Genomic DNA, 22,226 nt, shown 5'->3' with positions numbered 1-22,226 from the left:
GGCTCCGCTCCCCTCCCGGGCCCCGCGCCGCTCACCCGGGCCGCTCCCGCTCCGCGCCCTGCCTTCCTGTGTGCTCCCTCAAGCTTCCCCCGCGCTTTTAAGGGAAACCGCGCCTCCGCCCTCGGGTTCCGCTGCGCCTTCCCGACGCGCCCGGACCGTGCGGCGTGCGGGGGCCGCAGCCTGGGGGCCGCCTTCGTTTCTGCTTCGCTCGTTTTTTCGTCCGTTCGTCCCTTCACCCCTCCGTTTGTCGCTCCACAGTATTTTATGGGAAGCCTACCAAGGCAACGCTGTTTTGGGACCTGGTACTAAATCGGAAAATAAACGAATAGGGTAAATTGAGATCAGAAGTACGAAAAAGAAAAAAAAAAAAAAAAAAAAAAAAAGAACCCGAAATGCGTGGAATCAAGAGAGTGAGGAGGAGGCAGTCTCAGCCCTTCCCAGTAAGGGGCAACCGATCTGAAGGAGAGGGAGCAGGTGCCCAAGGATCTGGAGGAAGGGAGAGCCTGGGGGAGGGAGCAGCCGGTGCAAAAGCTCTAAGGCCTGAGGCAGTTTGGCAGGTGGCGGTCAGGGCAGGCGAGGAGGCAAAGGAGTAAGCTGGGGAGGTGGGCCCAACAGGCCGTGGTGGTAAGGAGTTTGGACGTTATACCGCCGTATGGGACGTCACCTGGCCTGGGTTCTGGTGCCAGAGCTGTCGCTACCCTGTGTGACCCTTACTCAATTTTTCCCTTTGGGTTTTGGCTTACTCATTTGCAAAATGGGGCAAATAGTTCCTGATCGATTGGTGGATTGGTTGTCTCATTCATTCCAGGTGCTTTACTAGGTTCTGTTGGCTAGCTATGCATAGACAGCACCTACCCATGAGGAGTTCAGCCAGAGGGGCGATGTGACGTGGCTTACGTTTTAAACATCTCTCCGCCACCACGTATTGAGTAAATTCCAGAGAGCAAGAGAGCTAGAGAAGCCAGGGCCAATGCTGACCCCCAGATGGCAGTTTTAATTCTGTCCTCTTCCCACCAGTACCTCTCCCTTCCTCACCTCCACCCCCACTTCCAACGTTGGTGTTAGAACCAGTCAATCCAGATTTCTTTCTTACCTTCTTTTCCATCATTCCCTCAACCAACTTTGCTGCGTGTAGACTGGGGATGCACTCATGTACAGCACCCCGCACGGTGCCTGCATTCATAGAGCTTGCATTCTAAATTCCCCATTTGGTACATGCAGACATGCATCCTTCCTATCTTCCCCTGAATGTATATTTTAGGAAAAATGAGAACATCCAGTGAGGTTATGGGGCAGTAAAGCGTTTTCTGCCAGGTTCGAATCCTCGCTGGGCCGCACTAGATAACGTGAACTTGCTAGCCCTTTCTCCTGAGGTTCTGTCTGTATATTAGGGGAGGGAGAAGATCATCCTAAAACATACCTTCTAGCTATAAAATGTGGTGATATTGAAGGCATGGGAGACAGTTATTTTCACTTCTCCTGTCCCAACTATTTAGAATATTTGCATTTGAAAATGAGTTCCTGGGGGGACCTGGGTGGCTCAGTCAGTTGGGCCTCCAACTCTTGATTTCAGCTCAGATCATGATCTTGCGGTTCCTGGGTTGAGGCTCCGCATTGAGCTTGAGATTCTCTCTCTCCCTCTCTCTCTGCCCCGCGCCCCTCTCTCTCTTTCTCTCTCTGTAAATAAATAAATAAATAAACTTAAAAAGAAAGAAAGAAAGAAAGAAAGAAAGAAAGAAAGAAAGAAAGAAAGAAAGAAAAGAAAATGAGTTGCTGAACTGCATCCCTGCAGGCTAGAAAAGTCTGGGTCTAGATGCTGGATGGTCCAATGGGCAGACTAAGCTTTAAGACTTCAGCAAAACAGTAGTTCCCAAAAATAAGAGAAGTTCTGCATGGATGAAATTACCATAATTTTCCAATCAGAAAATCGAGAAAGAAGTTCTTTCTTAAAACTTAGGAAAACTTGATTTTAGTTGAGTGGGAGCCATGTCCTGTTGGAAAGATCAGGCATCACAAGGCAGATGCCCAGAGTGCCATTGAAGAAGGGTGGGCTGGCGGGTCTCTGCGACCTGGGAAAAAGCCACACCCCAGAAGAGAGGCAGCCGCTCCCTGGGAGGGCGAACACAGACATACACAGCATAGCAGGCCTCACTCAGGACCATCTCTAATTGAAAAGTGCTCATCAGGCCATGGGGGGGGGGGGGGGGGGGGGGTATTTGTGAGTTTACATTCTTCCTTTAATAGGCAGGCTTTAATTCACTGTGGCCAGCATGGTGGCAAATGGGGACGTCAATGTCACTCTGTTGTGTTCCCAGCAGAGAAATCTGGAAACAACTCCCAGGCTTCTATATGGATTATGAAACTAGAAAAGATGAGACATCTCCACAGAATACAAACCTCAGAATTCCATGTGCAAAACAGGAATGTGGTGGGGGTGGGAGGGGCATGGCAGGTCTCTGAAAGACATTTTGTGTTCCCTCCTTAAATTGCACGCTTGTATAGATAGAAACAGTGGGTCCTATGACTCAGATATGTCACCTGCAAATGGGAAATATCTGCATCAAAATAGGACTAAGTCAGAAATTAGTCAGAAATTCATCTTCAAGGAGTTAACGGGACCCATTACATGACACGTATTTACTGACATTTTAATGCGTTGTTGTAATACCCCATTTAGTTTTGAAGTTATATAACTCATACTATTAATATTTTCCCCATAGTAAGTACCTTTTTTTGGCTACCATTGGCCCGTTGGTTAAGCTAACTATTGTCCCCTCAGATTGCTTCCAGAGGGACACAGTTATAAATTAAGGAGTGTCCATGCTTTATAAAACTTAACCTCCCACCCTAGGAGGGATTATAGGGAAAGCCACATCTTAAAACATGTAGCTTGCACATGCGTAAGGACACAAATGACACTAAAACATGGAAACTTCCCAAATGCTCTTTTCAGGCATCATTACCAGCATTGAGTGTTGGACATAGAGATGTATCACCTGCTGCCCCAGCTGCTGGGGGTAGTTTGGGCAGACAGCCCTCAGCTGTCGGCCCCTTCAGGGACAGCCTCCAATGCAGTGAGCCTTCTTAACCAAGGTCACGCCTTTCTGCGGATGGCCCACATGCAGTGACTGATCTAGGAGGGAATTCAAAAGCTTGGTCATTTGGCCCAAAGTAAAACACCTCTGAGAGCCCCACAGCTCCTCACGGGGTCAGCTGAGGCTGTCCGGATACATCACAGCTCTTCTCCCTCTGCCCAATCTTGTATTCTTCTCTCCCTTCTTCAAAAGCATTAGTGCTGAATGAGAAACACTGTGGTAGAGAGAATAATGACCCCCTAAAGATGCCCTTAACCCCTGGAACCTATTGTTCCTTTGCACGGCTGGTTAAGTTAGGGCTCCTGAGTTGGGAAGAGTATCCTGAATCATCCAGGTGGGTCCGATGTAATCACAAAGGTAAGGGTCACTATAAGAAGGAGACCAGAAATCAGAGAGAAAGGGGCAGTAAATGTGAAAATGGTAAATAATTTATAAGTTAAAGATAATATTCGAGAAATCTGGGTGAAGAATATACTGCCAGGAGGTGGTCTGCATAGTTTAAGACACATACAGTGATTCATCCTCCAGCACCAGCGATTGGATTAAAAATTGAGCACGTAGGGGTGCCTGGGTGGCTCGGTCGGTTGAGCGTCCGACTTTGGCTCAGGTCATGGTCTCATGGTCCGCGAGTTCGAGCCCCACATCTGGCTCTGTGCCGACAGCTCAGAGCCTGAAGCCTGCTTCTGATTCTGTGTCTCCCTGTCTCTCTGACCCTCCCCCGTTCATGCGCTGTCTCTCCCTGTCTCAAAAATAAACATTAAAAAAAAAAATTGAGTGCGTAGCTCAATTTAGACCAAAGAGTCTTAAAGATGAGTCCACTGGGAGACCTCAGGAAAGGTTCATTCTCCTTAAAGGGTGAGATTTAAAAAAGTGACAGCAACGGGCCTTAAAACTGTTATGCTCATGCTTGGTGAAATAAACCGGTCACAAAGACTGCATATTATGTGATTCTGTTTACACGAAACATCCAGAATTAGCAAGTACACCGAGATGGCAAGCAGAGCAGAGGCTGCCCAGGGCTGGGTTCCGGGCTGGTTGGGGGGGAAATGGAAAATGGTTGCTAATGGATATGAGATTTCCTTTGGGAAGTAATGAAATGTGCTATGGTTGGCTGTGGTGATAGCTGCATACGTGTAGGAATACAAAGGGGGACATTGCATGGTATAGGAGTCGCATCCCAATACGGCTGAGATGAAAATGGCAGAGATGGTCCCGCCTTTTCCGTCCGATGGGATCATCTGTGTACATGATACCTGAAACTGCTGAGGGAGAGAAGCGAAACAGACTCTATTTTAGAAAGGCTCTGTCTCTGCTGTTTTTCTGCTGGGCCCCATTTACTCATGTTCTATATTTTGCCTCTGAATAAACCAAAGAAGCTATGTTCCCACTTCAAAGGAGAAACAAGAAAGCTAATCACGCTCTGAGTTTTGGCCCAGACCCCCCCCACACACACACCTGATAACACGTAAGAAGAGAGGCAGATCCCGAACACGTTCCAGGACGTTAACTTCAAACAAAGCTTGGCCGACTCGGGCCTAGATACCCCCCACCCCCCCTTCGGTAATTTGTGACACCTGTTATTCACCTGGCATCTGCCTCTAATCAGACCCTGCCCTGGATTCCTAAAGGAACACATACCCCAGACCCCTCTCCAATCTAAACCCCTGACCCCAAGTGGCAATGAGCCTCCTTCTCCTCCCCTTTCTGAGTCTCCCAGACACTCTGCCTGCTCCTCTTCACTTATCACTCACACTGTTCAGTAAACTCAGTTATCACTTTCTCCAACTGGTGTTTGATTTCTCTCCCTCGTGAATCCAAGGACCATCTTGGCTGCTCCTGCAGGCCCCTCCTCTGGGTCCTCAAACCCAGCCTGCCTGCGTCACAGCCACAACCACTGTTCAGCCACGAAGGGAACCAGTTTGGGCCAATGCTAACTCACAGGGGACAGGAGGGGAAAGGCAGAAAGAACCTGGGTCGTTGATAACATCATGGAGCCAAATGGTTGTCCTGTGCCTGGAGCTTGCTCAAAGGCTGGATGTCCTATTGCGTGAAATAATAAATCTCCTTATTGCATAAGCTGGTTAGAGTCAGGGTTTTCTGTCTCTTGAAGCCAAGAGCACTGAACTGATAAACTGCAAGCCACAGGCTATTGGTGGGTAGAAGACATGGTAAGGACAATGCTTGTAAAAAGATAAGTTTTTATGAGGAATATGGGTGAAAGTAGATGGCAGATACCATTGATATCGATGAGATGCTTCAACGTTTATTGTTCCTAAAATCATTCTCCAGCCATCCCCCTGGCCCCTGGGCCTGTGCCACGCTCGCTGTCTACAGATCCACTAACAATAAAAGACAGAGGTTCGAACAACCTGAGATAGTGCTAATCATCACAAACAGCCTTCTGCGTAGCATCTCGGATGAAATCTGCCTGTGGGAACAGGTGCCCCCTATTCTGATAGGAGTTAGAACTTCTACCGTGGAAAACTATGTATGAATTCTTTTGACATTCATTCTTGGTTTACTTACTTTATGCATACAGATTCTTCTTTAGACTGCTTAGTTTCCCCTAAGAAAAAGTATAAAATGGTGTTCTTGTGGTATTTATGCTTAAAATCTCTTCCTTATTGTGACCTTTAATATCCACTGCATCTACTACTGCCAGATTGGAAACATGTAAATGAGGCCTTTTAAGAAACCAGCAGATTCCTAGGAGAGAGAATATCTTCCACAATGTAACATGGGATTTTATCAGACCCTCTGTAATGCCCATTCTCACCCATGCTCTGTATGGGCCTGCCTTTTTCTGAACAGGACTTCTCTTATTAATGTGTCTCCTTGTCATCCTTTGCCACCTACTCCTCCTGGCGACATCTAGCTCTGGCTGACACTTTCTAGCTGCCTGTTTAATATGGGAGTGAAAAACGACAAAGGTGGGGTCCTCGTTGATTGCATCAAACAAGGTCTCCAATTTTGTTTTGCAAAACCCAGTCTCCCAGGGTAATTCAATTCTAAGTATTCTGGAACAAGAGGGGGGTGATTCCATCAATAATGAATCTCGAGTAAATTTTTTAAGACTTTGTTTTTTAGAGCAGTTTTAGGTTTATAACAAAATTCAGAGGAAGGTACAGAGATTTTTCTATACATGTCCCTACACCTACACTTGCATAGCCTCCTACATTATCAACTTCTCTCACCAGAGTGGCACATTTGTTACAACTGATGAATCTATATTGACACGTCATAATCAGCCAAAGTCCATGGTTTACCCTACCGTTAACTCTTGGTGCTGTACATCTCATGGATTTAAAGAAAGCATAATGACATATATCCATCATTATAATATCGTACAGAGTAATTTTCCATGCCCTAAAAATCCTCTGTGTTCTGCCTCTTTACCTTTCCCCACCCCCACCCTGGCAACCACTGACTTTTTGGTTTTTTTAATTTTTTTTAACACTTACTTATTTTTGAGACAGAGAGAGACAGAGCATGAATGGGGGAGGGTCAGAGAGAGAGGGAGACACAGATTCTGGAACAGGCTCCAGGCTCTGAGCTGTCAGCACAGAGCCTGACGTGGGGCTCAAACTCTTGGACCGCGAGATCATGACCTGAGCCGAAGTTGGACGCTTAACTGACTGAGCCACCCCAGGCGTCCCTGATTTTTTTTTTGTATCAATAGTTTTACCTTTACCAGAATCTCATATAATTGGAGTCATATATTATGCAGCCTTTTCAAATAGGCTTCTTTCACTTTGTAATAAGCATTTAAATTTCCTTCATGTCTTTTCATGGCCTGATAGCTCATTTCTTTTTAGCACCAAATAACACTTCATTAGATGGACGACAGTTTATTTATCTATTCACCTACCAAAGGACACCTTGGTTGCTTCTGAGTTAAGGCAATTATGAGTAAGTCTGCCATAAACGTATGTGTGGAGGTTTTGTGTAGACATGTCTTCAACTTCTTTGGATGGATACCAAGAAGCATGATGGCTGGCTCATATGATAAGCGTTTGTTTAGTTTTGTACAAAGCCACCGAACTGTCTTCCAGAGTGGGCGCACCATGTTGCATTTCCACCAGCGATGAATGAGAGTTCCTGTTGCTCCACACCGTCACCAGCATTTGGCGGTGTCCAGTGTTCCAGATTTGGGACATGTGAATAGGTGTGTGGTAGTATCTCGTTGTTTTCATTCGCATTTCCCGGATGATACGTGATGTGGAACATCTTTTCACATGCTCGTTTGCCGTCTGTATATTTTTTTTGGTGAGGGGTCTGTAAAGGTTTTTGGCCTATTTTAAAAATCGAGTTGTTTTCTTATTGTTGAGTCTTGAGAGTTCATTGCATATTTTGAATAGTTGTCCGTTACCAGATGTGTCTTTTACAAATGTCTTCTCCCGGTTTGTGGCTTATTTTTTTTTTTGAAGTTCATTTTATTTTATTTTGGGAGAGATAGAGAGCATGAACTGGGGGAGGGGTGCAGAGAGAGAGAGAGAGAGAGAGAAAGAGAGAGAATCCCAAGCAGGCTCTGTGCTACCAGTGCAGAGCCCGATGAGGCGCTCAAATTCATGACTGTGAGATCATGACCTAAGCTGAAATCAAGAGTCAGATGCTTAACCAGCTGAGCCACCCAGACACCTCTGTGGCTTGTCTTCTAATTCTCTTGATATTGCCTCTTGCACAAAATAATTTTTTCATTTTAATAAAGGCCAGCTTATCAGTTTTTTTCTTTCAGGGATCATGTTTAGTGTTGTATCTGAAAAAGCATCACCACACCCAAGGTCATCTAGGTTTTCTCCTATCTTCTAGGAGTTTTATAGATTTGTACCTTACACTTAGGTCTATGATCCAAAAGTTTGAAGTAACTTTTGTGAAGAGTACAAGGTCTGTGTTTAGATTCAGTTTTGTTTTTGTTTTTTGTTTTTTGTTTTTTGTTTTTTGTTTTTTTGCATGTAGATGTCCCGTTTTTCCAGCTCCATTTGTTGAAGCGCCTATCTTTGCTTCAATATACTGCCCTTGCTCTTTTCCAAAGATCAGTTCATTATATTTATGTGGCTCTATTTCTGGGCTCTCTATTTTGTTCCACTTGTCTATCTATTTTTTCATCAATACCACAATGCCTTGATTACTGTAGCTTGATAGTAAGTCTTGAAGTTGGGTAGCATCTGTCCTCCAACTTTGTTCTTCTCCTTCAATGTTGTGTTGTCTATTTGGGGGTCATTAGCCTCTCTATATAAACTTTAGAGGGAGTTTGTCAATATCCATAAGCTGACTTGCTGGGACTTTGATTGGGATCATAATGACTCTATGGACAAAATAAAAGGAACTGACATCTTGACAATATTGAGTCTTCCTATCCATGAACATGAACTATCTCTCCATTTATTTAATTCTTCTTTTATTTCATTTACCAGAGAATCAAAATATAAAAGAGAGTTAACAGGCATGGAAGAGAGCATGAGAAGATCCCACCACCATCTAGTGGTATCTCCAGAAGGAAAGAATAGAGAATAAGAAGCAGTATTCAAAAATACTGGCAGATATTCCATACTGAACCTGCAAAACACTAAAAGCAAAACCCTAAAAGCGGCCTTAGGAAGAGGAAGGCAAAGGAATTAACTGAAAATGTATAAATATATGTGGGAAAGGAAACATAGGTGGGGGTTTCAGTTCTTGTTCTGCCACTAGTCTCTGACCTGTAACAGTGACTATAACCTGCCCCTCCACTACCCATTCCATACTTCCTCACCTTACGCCAGGTTGTAGCCGGCTAAAATTTGAGGTAGGAGATCAAATCTTCATTCTCAGGGGACTGAGTTTGAGGTCCTGCCTGGACAGAAACACAGTAGTCCCTCATGAACATTTGCCCTTAGACTTGGCAAAATAAAGAAGTGCCCGGTGATCCCCTGGGTTTCATGCATATAACTCCCTGCTTTCATTGTATAGCGACAACTTCATTTGCCCTTAAAAATTGGGTAAAAGTCCCTCACTGGGAGAGCCAGATCTTTTGCTTAAGGTCCCTGATGACTCTTTTCTGTCTTCACTTTATGCAGGTTTGGTTACAAGCTGAGTCAGTAGGACTGAGCCAACTCAACAAAGAATGCAAGATCTGGCCTCAGGTGTAGATTCTGTTAGTTGAGCTCCAGACCCTAGTTATTTCCCTAGTAAAGATGCTCCCTTTGTCACATACTAGACCAAATGTTCCTGTCTTTCTCCCAATTTCCCTAGAAATATGGAAACTAGCAGGGACAGGATTTCATTACTGGAAGACTTTCCATGGCATTTCCAGCTGTGCCTAATTTAAGCACATCTCAATATGGAATAATGAGAGTTTGCAGGATCAATTATACACATTCTCCTTCTCCTTCTCCTTCTCCTCCTCTTCTCTTACTGCTGCTGTTTTTCTCTTTAACCCTCCTTTACACCTTCAATACTATTTGTATGTGACAGTGTGTGTTTGCCCGTGTGTGTACATGTGTATGCATGGCCATCCACACCCTTCACACATTGCCAGCTATCTTAGCCTACAATCTATGAATGCAGAGGCTGAAAGCTATAATGTATTGTTATTTTTTAAGACATGAAATCCCAGGGAGGAGCAAAAGAAGGAGGAATAAAGAGGTGAGGCAGCAAAAGTGGTCTCCCAAATGAGGATGTGTTATCAAGCTGGCCACCTGTAAGTGTGAACCATTGCTTCATCCGAGGGGACTGTCCTCCGAATACCCACATCAACTAAGTCTCAGAACTATTCCTGGAAGGAGAAGTAGGGGAAGGATCTATTCACCAGCTCTTGTCTTCAAGTGCAGGCATGGGTGCTGAGCAGGATCTCACAGCAGTATCAAGAAGGATGCCAGGGATACGAGACAAGCGCCCTGAGCCACACACTCAAGATGGGTGTGATCTGGTTGTGCCCCTCCAAAGTCAGAGCACATGCAAATCTGGTTGCCACAGTGACCGCTGGAACAAGAGACGGGTCCTTAGACATGAACTGACGCGTGGGATGTGTCAGATACACTGACTTAAAAGCATAACCCTGATTTTTGCCTGTGTGCCCAGTGACCTCATGAGATATAATACCCAGTTGGTAGTCTAAGCTTCAAGTACAGTAAAAATATTGTTCTCTTGGTACCAGCATTTCTATTTTAGACATTAAGCTTTTCATACAATGGGGACAGGGAGTAAACATTTTAGAAGGAGGTCACTGGGCATTCATGAGATGTGCTACTCCCAATTCTACTACTTGATTCCCTGGCTTACGTATTCTAGTTAAAGGAAGAATAACATCATATATTGTGCTGGTTCAAAGAATATTCTCTATCTTTCAGGCAACAATCCTTATTGAAAGTGCTTAGTTAACCAGCTGGAGGCACAAGTGAATTTTAATAGACTATTCCACTATTCTGTGAGACCAGCTGCTTCTGGGGGTTGGGTACGTGATAAGACCAGCGATTCTAATGGGCTACAGCCCATTATCTAACTTGGACTCCTTGGTTAGAAGCAATGTTGTACAAGATACCATGGCCATTTTTAAGGCCTCTGATAAGTCCTCAGACAGTGGTTCTGGCATGGCATGGCAGGCGGAGAAAATAAAAGCCAATCTGTGCATCCTTCACGGTGTCTTGCTGTGAGCTCCATTCGACATCCTGATCTGCTCCTAGATTCCAGGGGTATTAAATCTGCTAGGTCTTAAGGGCTGAAGGACAAAGTTGATGTACCAGATGAGCAAAGGAGCCTTCTCATGCTCTGAACCCACTCAAATCTGATAGCTTTTCTTCATCTGTGAAATGGGCCACTGCAGGAAACAAAATCTCATATTTGTTGCCTCAAGAATATATGCCTTCTTGTGGTAGAGGATACAGTGCCCAGCACCCTTCCTTCACTATGATGGCATTAATGGAGTGGGCCAGTCAATATGATGTCTTTGGGGTACAGTAGCAGGGAAAGTCTCTTGCCCTCTGTCATTGCATAGTCCCAGGACCACATAGATCACAATATTTTTTAAATCCTTTTTAATTAATGTATGATACTGCAACATTTGGATACATCCCTTCGTTGTTAAAAGGTAGGGCTTTGAGATTTTAACTAAAAAACAAGATCTTTGAAGTCTTTTATGGTTACATTCCTAGGGTTAATTTTAAAAACTGGAATCAGAGGAAATATATTTGAGGTTCTAGATGCATATTCCCAAACTGTTTTATTAAAAACTTATAACCATTTTCCATTCCCATTATCTATATGGGATAGCACCTTCACTGTCATTAATTTTTCTCCCAATTTCTATTTATTTAATTGTTAGGAAAATGCCATTTAATTTTTTTGCAATTTATATTTTTTATTATGAGTTAAAATGCTTTTTATGTCCATCTAGCCATTTTCATTTTCTCTTCCATAAAATATTTGCTATGTCTTTTACTTGCATTTTTATTATATTTTCCCAACTTGCCTCCTACACTTATTTTTCTTTTTAAAATTCTCTAACTTTATGACCAAAGTATCACATTTTAGAAAGACAATATTATAGTAACTGGATTCTACTGATAGTTTGATGCCTTTCTCATCAATTTGATACATGCTCTTTATAGATTTAGGACAGTAATCCTTTGATTTGTTTGTTGCTAATATTTTCCTGGTTTATTTGCCTTTGTACTTGGCTTGTGATACATTCTATGTGAAAAACAAAACAAAAACCTTGAATTGTATGTAGATGAATCTTTAAAAAAATTTTTTTTACTGTTTATTTATTTTGAGAGAGGGGGAGACACAGCATGAGCAGGGGAGGGGCAGAGAGAGAGGGAGACACAGAAACAGAAGCAAGTTCCAGGCTCTGAGCTGTCGGCACAGAGCCAGACATGAGGCTTGAACTCAGACCGTGAGATCATGACCTGAGCCAAAGTCGGATGCTAAACTGACTGAGCCACCCAGGTGCCCCCAAGTTTAATTAAGTAATCTCTATGCCCAACGTGGGGCTTGAACTCACAACACCAAGATCAAGAATTGCATGTTCTACCAACTGAGCCAGCCAGGTGCCTTGTAGGTGGATGAATCTTAATCATACTCTTGGAGAACCCTCTAATGATTAGAAATTCACATATCTATTTTTCTGTGGTTTCATTTTCTTATAAAATGAAAAAAAATCACCCATGACTATGTTTCTGTATCAAAATGTACCAAAATCTTTCCAACTTCAAGGTCTTCACTGAGGCCCCTGATCACCTTGCTCCCACTCATTCTCCTCCCCACAACCTGTTCACCCAACAGACTCCTCCTGCATCATCCATCTAAATCAGGTTCCTACTGCTACACTTGACCAAAGCTCCCGTGTCCTTTGTGGAATTCATAATAACCTGCATTTACATATTCCGTTGTGTGGTTATTTAACGCCTGACCCCTCTTCCCACCACAGTGTTCTAAATTCTGTAAAGGCAGTGACAACATTATTCTTTTTCCTTCAGAGTAGCCACATCCTAATATATATATAATGCCAGGTACTATATATGTATATGTGTATATATATATATATATATATGTACACATATATATACACACACTGTATATATATAGTATATACTATATATTTCTATGTATATATTATATAATATAATAATATTAACATATAATATAATAATATATAATATAATAATAATATAATATATAATAATATATATAGGAATATATATATATAGAAAGAGAGAGAGAGAATTTAAAATAATTATTAAAGTTTAAGTGAACCACAAACTTCCTCCACTCTCTGCCCTCCCACATACTAAGTTACACACATATTTACTCGAACAATACCACACAGCACCTTCCTCCACTGTACGTATGGGAGAGAATGTTCCCTCCTCTCACCCAAGGCTAATGCATCCACCTGTGTTTTGTACAGCACCCCCTTCTTCCTCTCTGAGAAATCGGCCTCACCAGTAATCTTCTCCCTGAAGTATTCTCTCCCTCCATCTCCACTGTCCTTCCCTCTTAGCATATAACACCTACTCAAAAACCATCCACTTCAACACACAAATATACCAAAACCTGTCCCTTCTGATCTTTCATTCCCTGCCACAATTTTAAAAATCAATTTTAGGGGCGCCTGGGTGGCCCAGTCGGTTAAGCGTCCGACTTCAGCCAGGTCACGATCTCGCGGTCCGTGAGTTCGAGCCCCGCGTCAGGCTCTGGGCTGATGGCTCAGAGCCTGGAGCCTGTTTCCGATTCTGTGTCTCCCTCTCTCTCTGCCCCTCCCCCGTTCATGCTCTGGCTCTCTCTGTCCCAAAAATAAATAAAAAACGTTGAAAAAAAAATTTAAAAAAAAAAAAAAAAAATCAATTTTATTACCATACGATTTACATATGACAAAATGCACCCATTCTAAGTGTACAAATTGGTGACTTTTGATGACTGTATATGTTCCTAGAGTGGCCACAATGGAAATACAGAACATTTCCATCACTGCTCTAGTGTCTTTCTGCCCTTCCTGGCCAACTTTCTCATGCCCTCAATTGGCCCCAGCACCAAACAGCCATGACTCTGCTTTCTGCCACTGTACATTACATCTCTCTCTTTCAGAGTTTCATATAAATGGAATCACACTGTAGTTGCCTTTTGTCCCTGACTTCTTTCTCTCAACGTAGTGTCTAAGATGCATCCATGTTGTTGGGTGTATGAGTAGTTTGCTCTTCTTACTGCCAGTGGTAGCCTACTCTCAGGGTCTATTGCAATTTGTTTATCCACTCACCCATTGATGGATGTTTAGGTTGTTTTAAGGTTTAGGGTATTATAAATCAAGCTACAGTTAACATTTGTATACAAGTCTTTGTGTGAACATATGCTTATGTCTTCACCACTTTAGGGTAAATACATAGAAATGTAATGGCTGGGTTATATGATTAAGTGTATTTTTAACTTTTTAATCAACTACCAAACTATTTTCCGAAGTGGTTGTACCATTTCACATTCCCACCAGCACTTTATGAGAGGTCCAGTGGCTCCAAATCCTCACCAACACTTGGTATGTCAGTTTCTAAATTGGAGGAATCCTAATGGGTCTAATTGTCTATTATATACCTTCTTGGGTTGAGCATCTATTCAAATATTTTGCCATTTTGAAAACTTAGGTGATAGGTCTTAATTGAATTTTGAGTTATTTACATACTTTAGATACAAGTCCTTTTTCAGGTATTTTTTATAAATATTTTCTCCCGGTCTGTGATGTGCCTTTTCATTTTCATAACAGAGTCTTTTGAAGAGCAAAAGATTTAGATTTTGGTGAAATACAATTTATTTTTTTCTTTTATGGTTCAAACTTATGTGACCTATTTAAGAAATTTTTTGCTTAACCCAAGATCATTAAGATTTTCTCCCATATTTCTTTTAGGAAGTTCTATAGTTTTCCTTTATATTTAGGTCTATGATCTATTTTAAGTTAATTTTTTGTGAGTGGTATGATGTAAGGGTTGAGGTTTCTTTTTTACATATGATTATATAGTTGTTTCGGCATTATTTTTCAAAATACTATCTTTTCTACCACTAAAATACTTTGCAAATCATTTGACCACAGATACATGGATCTATTTATGGACTTTTTATTCTGTTTTGTTGGTCTATGTGTTTAACCTTATGCCAATACTATCTTGATTAATAAGGCTTTGTAGGAAGTCTTGAAATTAGATAGTGTAAATGTTCCAATTTTGTTCTTCTTTTCCAAAATACTCTGGCTATTCTAGGTTTTTTGAATTTCTATATGGAGCTTAAAATCATTCTGTCGATTTCTACCCAAAAAAAGTCTACTGTGATTGTGATGGAGAGCAGACAAACTTTTTACAATATTATTTCAATCCATGAACATAGTATTTCTCTCCATTTATTTAGGCATCTTTAATTTATCTCAGTAATGTTTCTTAGGTTTTAAGTGTACATGTCTTATACATATTTTATTTAATACATCTATGTGTTTCATGTTTTTAGTATTATTGTAAATTGTACTGTTTAAATTCTAATATCCAATTATTTGTTTCTAGAATGTAGCAATACAGTTTGGATCCTGTAACTTTGCTAAACTCCACTATTAATTATGGTATTTTTTTTTGTAGAGGCCTAAGGATTTTCTATGTATACAATCAAGTCAGTTATCAATAAAGACAGCTTTACTTCCTTTTTATCTGAATGTGCTGTATTTCTTTTTATTTTCTTATTTTATTAATTAATTAATAGGGTGATATTAAATAGGATTGGTGGAGTGGGCATTCTTGTCTAATTCTTGATCTAAGGAGAAAAGCATTCAAAATTCCACCATTAAGAATGATCATAGGGCACCTGGCTGGCTCAGTCAGTAAAGCATGTGACCTTTGATCTTGGGGCTGTTGGGTTTGAGCCCCATGTTGTGGGTAGACTTTACTTAAAAAGAAAAAGGTTTAAAAAAGAAAGAAATGATCGTAGCTGTAAGTTGATCATAGATGGCCTTCATCACTTCAAAGACATTCTCTGCATTTCCTAGTTTTATGAGAGTTTTTGTCATGAATAGTTGTTGCATTTTTTAAAATGCTTTTTCTGCATCTATTTATCTGTGCCTCTAGATTTAGGACTGGGATGAGAGTCCCAGTTTGGACAGCACTGAATCTACTGCAGACACTGAATGACATGGGAAAATAGAACACACAAGTTTAGGGTTAGAGGCAGACAAACTTTGGTACTCTTTCCCCCAAATCTCTCCAAAGCTAACTGAAGTTTTCCAGTTAGAGAATTATTTATATCAATTGCAAATACTCCTGAAGCACTAAGGACTGATAATATAATCAATATGAACTTGATCAGATTTTTTTTCCTGACCTTACACTGACAAAACACTGAGGAAATGGGAATAGGTGTCAAAGGTAACTTTGAAACCTAGTGCATGTGGAGATGAGCAGATTAAGATCGACCACTAGGGTAGCAATACACGAAAAGTTGAGAGATGTCACAAAAAGGAAGTGAGATGATACCATAGCATAGATACATTTTAAATTTTCATGGAGAAGCCTGGAGATGATCACCATGCCGTCGAAGTCCTGCTCTCCTACATTAATTCTTTCTTGAACAAGGACGGTTACAAACAAGAATTTTAAAATAAAATCATCCTCTAAGCTGTTTTGGGCAAGTAGACCCAGTAACTACCTTGAAAGACTGAATCTTCATTCAGTTCACAACTATCTCTCAAGCCCACCTCTCCCCAGTCAGACTGTCCAGCCAGCATTTCTCATGGTGTGTTTATAGAGCACTATTTCAGAGGAAGGTTAATAGTTACACACACACACACACACACACACACACACACCCCAAACAACAACAATGCCATAAGCTTGGGGATCACTAGGCCAAACGTGTCTTTATATTAGAATTCAATAGAACCTCTGATATACAAATGAGCATACCAATTTCCAAAGGAATAATACAGCATATGGTGTTTTCTGTATTATTTAAGCTGGGAATAAAACTTCACTTCTTGGCTTCAATTCTGGTGGAGTCAAGTGGTGTGGCAGAGATAGTGCTAGACTTCAAACCAGGAAACTTGGCTCAATGTCTAGGTCCTCTGACTAGTTGCTACGTCACTGGGGGTGCTGTATTAAAATGTCTGAGGGGCGCCTGGGTGGCTCAGTTGGTTAAGTGCTGACTCTTGATTTTGGCTCAGGTTACTGTTCATGAGTTCAAGCCCTATGTCGGGCTCCGTGCTGAAGGCACAGAACCTGTTTGGGATTCTCTTTCTCTCCCTCCCTCTCTGCCTCTCTCTCTCTCTCTCTCTCTCTCTCTCAAAATAAATAAATAAGCATTAGAAAAACATGTCTGAGGGGCGCCTCGGTGGCTCAGTCAGTTAAGCATCCGACTTCAGCTCAGGTCACAATCTCAGAGTTCGTGAGTTTGAGCCCCGCGTCAGGCTCTGTGCTGACAGCTCAGAGCCTGGAGCCTGCTTTGGATTCTGTGTCTCCCTCTCTCTCTGCCCCTCCCCTGCTCACGCTCTGTCTCTGTCTCTGTTCTCTCTCTCTCTCTCAAAAATAAACGTTAAAAAATTAAAAAAAAAACATGTCTGAATCTCTGTTTCTTCATCAATATAAAGATAATCCTCTAACTTACCTATAGGGCTAGTCATAAAGATTAAATTAGTTATTGGATGTGCTATCACCTGCTCAGTATCTCATGCCAAGTACACATGTGGTCTTTCAATTCCAAACTGCATCCTCTTAAAGAAAATACAGATTTAAAAATCCATTGTGAATTGTGTTAATTAGATTTTAAATGTTACATATAGTGATGGACCTAAAATGTTATAACCAATAAAGGGATATAAGTTGGCATTATATAGAAGGTACTTAATGTATACAACAAATGTAATAAACTGCCATCCACATTATCAAAATTGTCAGGAATTCTAGTTCCTGTGTGAGGGACAGAGTAACCAAAGCCCTTAAGAAAACAGGTTGTGAGTATAAAATAGAATAAAGACTGCCCCATTCGTGGGAGAATATCAGAGAAATCGTAGCAAAACAGAAAATATCAAAAGAGAGAGGGCACTTTGAAGCAGCATAGCAAAGGGAAAAGACATTCCACCCAGTCAGGGTTCTTGCCTCATTTACTGGACACTTGACCTTGGGCAGTGAACGGAGACTGACTTGCTTTAATTGTGAAATGGAAACGACACGTCCCCTGTCTGGAGTCAGGGGCTGGATCAGATTCTCTTTCTCCACTTCTTAGTTCTGTATTCTCTTTACACAACTTTAATTTTTGATCTTGGCCCCATTGTCCGAAATTGCTCAGTATTCAAAACAGCAAAATGGTAAGCACAAATACAAGATCCTGCTCCTAATTGTGTCTGTAATTGCTGAGATTAAGTCCTGTGACTTAAAATTCTCTGACATTAATTCTAAAGCTCTCAATTTATTCCTTATTTCCACATAGTGTCTTATCTTGAACCTTAAGAGGAAGGCTTTAATCCTCCCAGCTTTAAACCAGGGCAGGAAGCCCTGGTGGGCGCTTTGGTAATGCAGTGAACCCGAAGGGAGCACCACTAGGTGGCGCTGAAGATCCGGCTGTAGAAGGAAAATCGGGATAAACCCCGCACCAGCGTTAATTTCCTCTGGGTCTATTGGCTGGCACGGGGCTGTTATTTCCTTTATTGTCAGGGATCTTGGGGATGTCTTGGCTTGAATCTAATGCAAACAGTCCCTCTGCAGTGCTCAGCAGTTGGTAAAGGGGGTCTTGGGCTTGGCAATAGTATCTCCACGGGTTATTTACAAAATCACTAATGACCAGATCTTTCTGCCTCCTCCCAGAACCTTCCCTCAGTTCCCAGATCTGGGACCTATTCTGCTTCTTCAGCCATTCATTCATTCATTCATTCAAACACTTATTGCACGCTCTTACATATCAGGCATACAGCTGGGAGTAATGTGGTTTGAGAGATCCAGAACATTAGAATTTTTTTTCTTAGTCGGGCAACAGCACCAAACCCAGGTATGGTGCCTCAGAGTGACTGCTCAGGCCGTGCACTGAGGGGGCCAAGTTGCTGGCAGCTGAGCTGTGTTCCCAGGAGGGAGCAGAGGAGGAAGTATCGTGGTTCTTGCATTTACAACCAGCTCATAACACCTTCCTCCTCCAGCACACTTACCTGTATGAAGGCAGTGTAGCCTCTCTGCCCGACAATCTGCATGTCAAGCTGACCTTAGCACATTCTTTTTCTCATTAATGGAGCTATTGATATTTACTTTAACTCTATTACAATGTAGTCTTGGGTTGTTGTTTTTTTAAATAAAAAATCTGGGGAAGTGAAAATACTCTGTACGATAGCAGAATGATGGCAATATACCATCATACATTTGTCCAAACCCACACCAAGAGTGAACCCTAATGTAAACTACGGACATTGAGTGATTACAGTGTATCAATACAGGTTTATCAATCGTAACAAATGTACCATCCTGGTGAGTGGTATCGATAGTGGGGAACGCTCTGCATGTGTCAGGACAGAGAGTATATTGGAAATCTCTACCTTCTCTCAATTTTGTTGCAAACTTAATAAAACTGCTCTAAAAAATAAAACCTTTTTTAAAAAGTCTATCGGGAATTCATTTATCATGGAATAGTATTCAGCAATAAAAAGAAATGAGTTATCCCGCTATCGATGAAAATACATGGAAGAATTTTATATGCATATTACTAAGGGAAACAAGCCAATCTGAAAAGGATACACACTATATGATTCCAACCATACGACATCTGGAAAAGACAAAGCGATGGAGACTATAAAAAGATCAATGATTGTCAGGGGTTGGGGGAGAGGGAGGACGAGATGAACACATACAGCAAAGGGGATTTTTAGGGCAGTGCAACCATTCTGTATGATCCTCTAACAGTGGATACATGTCATAACACGTTTGTCGAAGCCCATATAATGTACAATACAAAGAATAAACTCTAATGTCAACCAGAGACTTTAGTTAATAGTTATACATCAATATTGGCATATCAATTGTAACTAATTGATTCAAGAAGTTAACAGGAGGGGGAACTGCAGAGGGAGTAAGGGTTTATGGGAACGTCTTGCACTTTCTATGCAATTTTGCTGTAAACCTAAAACTGCACCCCCAAAATAGTCTATTAATTTTTTAAGTCTGTTTGGAAAGACCTCATATTTATATGACGCTTTGTAATTTTCAGATCAATCCACTTGATTCTCACAAGAGCACTGTAAAGATGTAAAGGATTGGTCATGTACCACGTTTGCAGATATATGGACATGGAGGGCAAGGAAATCAAGTGACTTCTCAAGTTCATGAATCTAATTAAACAGCTAGGCAAGGACTTGACCCCATGTCTTCCTGCTGCAGATCCAGAGCACTTTTCTCTCTATTCTAAGTACTTACAAGCAAGGAAAATGATACCAGGTCCTCTGTACTCTCCAGTGACTTTCCTTTCTTTCTCCCAGGGTTTTGGAGTCAAACTCAATAGAGATATACACTGTAAATTACAGTTCAAGATTTCGGTCTGTGGCTATTCGATACAATGTAGTACAAGGATTTCACGTGTAAAACAGCAACTTTAACTTTTTTTCCTACCAATTATTTCCTCCAGTGTCTTTTGAAATCTTTGCTTCCTCTCCACTTTCAGGATACTCCATGGAACAAGAATGAAAGCAGAGATGAGCGACAAGAATCTGGGGACATTTTTACAGAATATAGCACTGAGAACGTGGGATTTTTACCCTTAAAGAGCCACAGCAGCTTGGGATGAAAGGGGAACCTTCTAGGGGGCATCATTGTCCCAGAGCAAATCAGCACCAGCTGTCCAACTGCACAGAGAGAGCCTTTGACAGCGACACCTTGTGGTAATGAGAATTAATAGCAGTAAAAGAGGAGACTTAATTTGCTCTCTTGGGTATGGAGATCAGACTGACTTCTCTTGAGACTGTGCAAACCTCCTCCAGAATTCCTTGACATGGTTGGGGGGAGGGGAGTAAAAATTCCCAAGAGAGGCATCTGTTTTCAGCTAAGTAATCATTTAGACGTTTGAGCAATAAATTAGAAAAACAAAAGAGGGAAGACCTATGGAGGGGCAGAGAGAGAAGGTGGTAATCTACAAACCCAGGAGAGAGGCCTCAGGAGAAGCCAAACCTGCCAGCACCTTAATTCCGACTTCCAGCCTCCAGAACTGTGAGAAGATAATTTCTGTTGCTTAAGCCACCCAGTCTATGATATTTTGTTACAACAGCCCTAACAATCCAATACAGGCATATAGTAGGCACTCAGTAAAGTTGAAGGGATAAATGAATTCTGCAATTAAAAATTCACAATTGGTAAATACTAGGAAGGATAAATAAATGTTGCTGGGAACAAATAATAACGTGACCTGACCTACTCTGGGACAATGGGGAGGGCTGATCCAAAGAAGTGATATTTAGGTCGAGGTCAGGAAGAAGGTGTTAAAGGTCAGGAAAAAGCCTTCCACACGCAGAAGGAAGTAGCATGTGCAAAGGCCCTGAGGTGGAAAGGAACACAGTGTGGTTTTGGATTTGGAAGGCAGTACAGAGAGAAGAAGAGGGAGAGAGGTTCTGGAAGAGGCTGGCGAGGCAGCTCAGAGCCTGACCAGATAGGGCCTTTCAGGCCATGTCAAGGAGTATGGAGTCATGGCAATCCATTTTAATTACGGGAGTGACAGGAACATATTTGTGTGGCAACAAGGTTCCTCTGGCTGCTGTGTGGAGACTGCAGGGTGGGGTGGGGTGGAGCAAGGCTGGATGTGGAGAGACCAGGAGTCCACAGGAGGCAAAGTAGGACATTGTGGCTTGAACTAGGGTGATGGAAGCAGAGGTGAATGGGTAACTCCAAAAGATATTTAGAAAGAAATGCAAAAAAGAAAACAGCTGGATCCTTACCCTCAGAAACCTTACTTTTCCTGAGCACGGAAAGCCATGGGGAAGGTAGGAGTGGTAGTAGGGAAGGGAAGGAATAAATAGGAAGACAAAGAAGGAGAATCTGGTCTAATAAAACCTGAAAGTGTTAGAAAGGGATTTCTGAGAGGAGATAATCTAAGACTTGGGGGAAGATGAAAACCAGGATCGTCCTGCTAACACTGCTGGTTTGATTATTTTACAAAATCCCCTTGGTAACACCAGAGCCACGACACATATTGGTTCGCCACTGGAAATAATCATATTTTGCATTAATAGTTTTGGCTTTCAGCTCATCTTCATGCACTTTCGGATCTGATTTTTTTTTTCTGTTTGACAGATTGCACTCTTGGTTGCCTTTTAATTATTGAATCGCTGTTCTTTATCTGCAGTCTTCGACTAGTAACCTTATTATAACAATTGCCCAAGACTCAGAACTGAACAGTGCACAATAAAAATCCACAATAATAAAAAATGCTTAAATTAAATAAAAATCTCCTAACAAGCAGCAGAGCATGCTGGAATGGATTGTATGAGTCACCGATTGTATGAACGATTTATTTTGGAAGTTATATCAGCTAAAGAAAAGCGTATTTTGATCTTAACATTCAATACCCAGGCCTAATACACTCATCACAAAACCTCTGAATGAAATAGCCTCATGCAAGATTATCAGCCTATAAATAACATCCTAATAGTCTGTTGGTATTTATGACTACTGTTTT

The 22,226-nt window shown here is 41.7% G+C and overlaps 1 protein-coding gene across 1 annotated transcript in view; it reads right to left on the bottom strand.

Moving 5' to 3' along the window:
• The window catches only part of AGK (acylglycerol kinase), an 81,301-nt gene extending 81,171 nt beyond the window's left edge, over positions 1-130 (bottom strand). The window contains exon 1 of the mRNA XM_043589732.1: positions 36-130. The gene's annotated coding sequence lies outside the window, so the exon portion shown is untranslated. The remainder of the gene's footprint in view (positions 1-35) is intronic.
• Between the last annotated feature and the right edge of the window lie 22,096 nt (positions 131-22,226).

This window comes from Prionailurus bengalensis, chromosome A2 (genome assembly GCF_016509475.1).
Source record: "Prionailurus bengalensis isolate Pbe53 chromosome A2, Fcat_Pben_1.1_paternal_pri, whole genome shotgun sequence".
NCBI classification, from domain to species: Eukaryota; Metazoa; Chordata; class Mammalia; order Carnivora; family Felidae; genus Prionailurus; species Prionailurus bengalensis.
This window is presented reverse-complemented; position numbering and strand designations above follow the sequence as displayed.